The following is a 6,836-nucleotide window of genomic DNA, read 5'->3' as shown; positions in this document are numbered from 1 at the left end:
GTTTCTTTTCACTTGCAAACTCCAATCCATACATATATATGGGGCGGTACGAGCTCCAACACGGTTTTACAGTGAAAACTGTAGGAACTTCAAACCGGCACTATGAAACAGACTGAAAAACCAGAGTAAAAGTTTCTCCTGCAAACCGTTCCATTTGTGCTAGATGAACGAACGTCTCTCCACATGCTCAGTTCTGAGAGATAAGTGTGTGTTAAAGCCGACTTTCACCTATCTTGTTGGGAACACAAAGTTTCTTTTCACTTGCAAACTCCACTCCATACATATATATGGGGAGGTATGAGCTCCAACTCGGATTTATAGTGAAAACTGCAGTAAATTCAAACCGGCAGTAGGAAACAGACTGAGAAGCCAGAGTAAAAGTTTCTCCTGCAACCCGTTCCCTTTGTGCTAGATGAACGAACGTCTCTCCACATGCTCAGTTCTGAGGGAAAAGTGTGTGTGAAAGCCGTCCTTCACCTAGCATGTTGGGAACACAAAGTTTCTTTTCAGTTGCAAACTCCACTCCATCCATATATATGGGAGGTACGAGCTCCAACTCGGTTTTACAGTGAAAACTGTAGGAACATCAAATAGGCAGTAGGTAACAGACTGAGAAACCAGAGTAAAAGTTTCTCCTGCAATCCGTTCCCTTTGTGCTAGATGAACGAACCTACCTCCACATGCTCAGTTCTTTGAGATAAGTGTGTGTCAAAGCCGTACTTCACCTATCTTGTTGGGAACACAAAGTTTCTTTTCACTTGCAAACTCCCATCCATACATATATATGGGGAGGTACGAGCTCCAACTCGGTTTTACAGTGAAAACTGCAGGAACTTCAAACCGGCACTAGGAAACAGACTGAGAAACCAGAGTAAAAGTTTCTCCTGCAAAACGTTCCCTTTGTGCTAGATGAACGAAATTCTCTCCGCATGCTCAGTTCTGAGAGATATGTGTGTGTGAAAGCCGCACTTCAGCTAGCTTGTTGGGAACACAAAGTTTCTTTTCCCTTGCAAACTCCACTCCATACATATATATGGGAGGTAGTAACTCCAACTCGGTTTTACAGTGAAAACTGCAGGAACTTCAACCCGGCAGTAGGAAAAAGACTGAGAAACCAGAGTAAAAGTTTCTCCTGCAATCATTTCCTTTTTTGCTAGATGAATGAACGTCTTTCCACATGCTCAGTTCTGAGTGATATGTGTGTGTGAAAGCCGTTCTTCATCAAGCTTGTTGGGAACACAAAGTTACTTTTCAGTTGTAAACTCCACTCCATACATATATATGGGGAGGTACTAGCTACAACTCGGTTTTACAGGGAAAACTGCAGGAAATTGAAACCGGCAGTAGGAAACAGACTGAGAAACCAGAGTAAAAGTTTCTCCTGCAACCCGTTCCCTTTGTGCTAGTTGAACGAACGTCTCTCCAGATGCTCAGTTCTGAGAGATAAGTGTGTGTGAAAGACGTCCTTCAACTAGCTTGTTGGGAACACAAAGTTTCTTTTCACTTGCAAGCTCAAATCCATACATATATATGGGGAGGTACGAGCTCCAACTCGGTTTTACAGTGAAAACTGCAGGAAATTCAAACCGGCACTAAGAAAAAACTGAGAATCTAGAGTAAAAGTTTCTCCTGCAACCCGTTCTCTTTGTGCTAGATGAAAGAAAGTCTCTCCGCATGCTCAATTCTGAGAGATAAATGTGTGTGAAAGCCGCACTTCACCTTGCTTGTTGGGAACACAGAGTTTCTTTTCACTTGCAAACTCCACTCCATACACATATGTGGGGAGGTACGAGTTCCAACTCGGTTTTACAGTGAAAACTGCAGGAACTTCAAACTGGCACTAGGAAACAGACTGAGAAACCAGAGTAAAAGCTTCTCCTGCAACCCGTTCCTTTTGTGCTAGATGAACGAACGTCTCTCCGCATGCTCATTTCTGGGAGATATGTGTGTGTGAAAGCCGAACTTCACCTAGCTTGTTGGGTACACAAAGTTTCTTTTCACTTGCAAATTCCACTCCATACATATATATGGGGAGGTACTAGCTCCAACTCGGTTTTACAGTGAAAACTGCAGGAAATTCAAACCGGCAGTAGGAAACAGACTGAGAAACCAGAGTAAAAGTTTCTACTGCAACTCGTTCCCTTTGTGAAAGATGAACGAACGTCCCTTCAGATGCTCAGTTCTGAGAGATAAGTATGTATGAAAGTCGCACTTCACCTTGCTTGTTGGGAAAACAAAGTTTCTTTTAACTTGCAAACTCCACACCATACATATATATGGGGAGGTACGAGCTCCAACAAGGTTTTACAGTGAAAACTGCAGGAACTTAATACCGGCACTTGGAAACAGACTGAGAAACCACAGTAAAAGATTCTCTAGCACACCGTTCCCTTTGTGCTAGATGAAAGAACGTCTCTCCACATGCTCAGTTCTGAGAGACATGTGTGTGTGAAAGCCGTGCTTCAACTAGCTTGTTGGGAACACAAAGTTTCTTTTCACTTGCAAACTCCACTCCATATATATATATGGGGATGTACAAGATCCAACTCGGTTTTACAGTGAAAACTGCAGGAACTTCAAACCGGCAGTAGGAAACAGACTGAGAAACCAGAGTAAAACTTTCTCCTGCAATTCGTTCCCTTTGTGCTAGATGAACGAACGTCTCTCCACATGCTAAGTTCTGAGAGATACGTGTGTGTGAAAGCCGTACTTCACCTAGCTTTTTGGGAACACAAAGTTTCTTTTCACTTGCACACTCCACTCCATACACATATATGGGTTGGTACGAGCTCCAACTCGGTTTTACCGTGAAAACTGCAGTAACTTCAAACCGGCACTAGGAAACAGTCTTAGAATCCAGAGTAAAAGTTTCTCCTGGAACCCGTTCCCTTTGTGCTAGATGAACGAACGTCTCTTCACATGCTCACTTCTGAGACATGTGTGTGTGAAAGCCGCCCTTCACCTAGCTTGTTGGGAACACAAAGTTTGTTTTCACTTGCAAACTCCACTCCTTACATATATATGGGAAGGTACTAGCATCAACTCGGTTTTACAGTGAAAACTGCAGGAACTTCAAACCGGAACTAGGAAACAGACTGAGAACCCAGAGTAAAAGTTACACCTGCAACACGTTCCCTTTGTGCTAGATGAACGAACGTCTCTCCACATGCTCATTTCTGAGAGATAAGTGTGTGTGAAAGCCGTCCTTCACCTAGCTTGTTGGGAACACAAAGTTTCTTTTCACTTGCAAATGCCACTCCATACATATATATGGGTAGGTACGAGCTTCAACTCAGTTTTACAGTGAAAACTGCAGGAACTTCAAACAGACACTAGGAAACATACAGAAATCAGAGTAATAGTTTCTCCTACAACCCGTTTCCTTTGTGCTAGATGAACGAACGTCTCTCCGCATGCTCATCTCTGAGAGATAATTGTGTGTGAAAGCCGCCCTTCACCTAGCTTGTTGGGAACACAAAGTTTCTTTTCAATTGCAAATTCCACTCCATACATATATACGGGAATGTACGAGCTACAACTCGTTTTTACAGTGAAAACTGCAGGAACTTCAAACCGGCACTAGGAAACAGACTGAGAAACCAGAGTAAAATTTTCTCCTGCAACCCGTTCCATTTGTGCTAGATGAACGAACGTCTCTCCGCATGGTCAGTTCTGAGAGAAAAGTGTGTGTGAAAGCCGTCCTTCAACTAGCTTGTTGGGAACACAAAGTTTCTTTTCAGTTGCAAACTCCACTCCATCCATATATATGGGAGGTACGAGCTCCAACTCGGTTTTACAGTGAAAACTGTAGGAACATCAAATAGGCAGTATGTAACAGACTGAGAAACCAGAGTAAAAGTTTCTCCTGCAATCCGTTCCCTTTGTGCTAGATGAACGAACCTACCTCCACATGCTCAGTTCTTTGTGATAAGTGTGTTTGAAAGCCGTACTTCACCAATTTTGTTGGGAACACAAAGTTTCTTTTCACTTGCAAACTCCCATCCATACATATATATGGGGAGGTACGAGCTCCAACTCGGTTTTACAGTGAAAACTGCAGGAACTTCAAACCGGCACTAGGAAACAGACTGAGAAACCAGAGTAAAAGTTTCTCCTGCAAACCATTCCCTTTGTGCTAGATGAACGAAATTCTCTCCGCATGCTCAGTTCTGAGAGATAAGTGTGTGTGAAAGCCGCCCTTCAGCTAGCTTGTTGGGAACACAAAGTTTCTTTTCCCTTGCAAACTCCACTCCATACATATATATGGGAGGTACTAGCTCCAACTCGGTTTTACAGGGAAAACTGCAGGAAATTGAAACCGGCAGTAGGAAACAGACTGAGAAACCAGAGTAAAAGTTTCTCCTGCAACCCGTTCCCTTTGTGCTAGTTGAACGAACGTCTCTCCAGATGCTCAGTTCTGAGAGATAAGTGTGTGTGAAAGACGTCCTTCAACTAGCTTGTTGGGAACACAAAGTTTCTTTTCACTTTCAAACTCCAATCCATACATATATACGGGAATGTACGAGCTCCAACTCGTTTTTACAGTGAAAACTGCAGGAACTTCAAACAGGCACTAGGAAACAGACTGAGAAACCAGAGTAAAAGTTTCTCATGCAACCCGTGCCCTTTGTGCTAGATGAATGAACGTCTCTCCACATGCTCAGTTCTGAGAGATAAGTGTGTGTGAAAGCCGTCCTACACCTAGCTTATTGGGAACACAAAGTTTCTTTTCACTTACAAACTCCAACCCATACACATATATGGGGAGGTACGAGCTCCAACTCGGTTTTACAGTGAAAACTGCAGGAACTTCAAACCGGCACTAGGAAACAGACTGAGAAACCACAGTAAAAGTTTCTCCTTCAACCCGTTCCATTTGTGCTAGATGAACGATCGTCTCTCCGCAAGGTCAGTTCTCAGAGATTAGTGTGTGTGAAAACCGCCATTCACCTAGCTTATTGAGAACAAAAAGTTTCTTTTCACTTGCAAACTCCAATCCATAAATGTATATGGGGAGGTACTAGCTCCAATTCGATTTTACAGTGAAAACTGCAGGAACTTAAAACCGGCACTAGGAAACAGACTGAGAAGCCAGAGTAAAAGTTTCTCCTGCAACCCTTTCCCTTTGTGCTAGATGAACGAACGTCTCTCCACATGCTCAGTTCTGAGAGAAATGTGTGTGTGAAAGCCGTCCTTCACCTAGATTGTTGGGAACACAAAGTTACTTTTCAGTTGCAAACTCCACTCCATACATATATATGGGGAGGTACGAGCTCCAAATCTCTTTTACAGTGAAAACTGCAGGAACATCAATCCGGCACTAGGAAACAGACTGAGATACCAGAATAAAAGTTTCTCCTGCAACCCGTTCCCTTTGTGCTAGATGAACGAACGTCTCTCCGCATGCTCAGTTCTGAGAGATAAGTGTGTTTGAAAGCAATTTTTCACCTAGCTTGTTGGGAACACAAAGTTTCTTTTCAGTTGCAAACACCACTCAATACATATATATGGGGAGGTACTAGCTCCAACTCGGTTTTACAGGGAAATCTGCAGGAACTTCAAATCGGCAGTAGGAAACAGAGTGAGAAACCATAGTAAAAGTTTCTCCTGCAACCCTTTCCCTTTTTGCTAGTTGAACGAACTTCTCTCCACATGCTCTGTTCTGAGAGATAAGTGTGTGTGAAAGCCTTTCTTCAACTAGCTTGTTGGGAACACAAAGTTTCTTTTCACTTGCAAACTCCACTCCATACGTATATACGGGAATGTACGAGCTCCAACTCGTTTTTACAGTGAAAACTGCAGGAACTTCAAACCAGCACTAGGAAACAGACTGAGAAACCAGAGTAAAAGTTTCTCCTGCAAACCGTTCCCTTTGTGCTAGATGAACGAACGTCTCTCCACATGCTCAGTTCTGAGAGATAAGTGTGTGTGAAAGCCGTCCTTCACCTAGCTTGTTGGGAACTCAAAGTTTCTTTTCACTTGCAAACTCCAATCCATACATATATATGGGGAGGTACGAGCTCCAACACGGTTTTACAGTGAAAACTGTAGGAACTTCAAACCGGCACTATGAAACAGACTGAAAAACCAGAGTAAAGGTTTCTCCTGCAAACCGTTCCATTTGTGCTAGATGAACGAACGTCTCTCCACATGCTCAGTTCTGAGAGATAAGTGTGTGTTAAAGCCGACTTTCACCTATCTTGTTGGGAACACAAAGTTTCTTTTCACTTGCAAACTCCATTCCATACATATATATGGGGAGGTATGAGCTCCAACTCGGATTTATAGTGAAAACTGCAGTAAATTCAAACCGGCTGTAGGAAACAGACTGAGAAGCCAGAGTAAAAGTTTCTCCTGCAACCCGTTCCCTTTGTGCTAGATGAACGAACGTCTCTCCACATGCTCAGTTCTGAGGGAAAAGTGTGTGTGAAAGCCGTCCTTCACCTAGCATGTTGGGAACACAAAGTTTCTTTTCAGTTGCAAACTCCACTCCATCCATATATATGGGAGGTACGAGCTCCAACTCGGTTTTACAGTGAAAACTGTAGGAACATCAAATAGGCAGTAGGTAACAGACTGAGAAACCAGAGTAAAAGTTTCTCCTGCAATCCGTTCCCTTTGTGCTAGATGAACGAACCTACCTCCACATGCTCAGTTCTTTGAGATAAGTGTGTGTCAAAGCCGTACTTCACCTATCTTGTTGGGAACACAAAGTTTCTTTTCACTTGCAAACTCCCATCCATACATATATATGGGGAGGTACGAGCTCCAACTCGGTTTTACAGTGAAAACTGCAGGAACTTCAAACCGGCACTAGGAAACAGACTGAGAAACCA

This window comes from Camelus bactrianus, chromosome 12 (assembly GCF_048773025.1).
Source record: "Camelus bactrianus isolate YW-2024 breed Bactrian camel chromosome 12, ASM4877302v1, whole genome shotgun sequence".
Taxonomy (NCBI): domain Eukaryota; kingdom Metazoa; phylum Chordata; class Mammalia; order Artiodactyla; family Camelidae; genus Camelus; species Camelus bactrianus.
Note: the sequence above shows the minus strand (reverse complement) of the source record.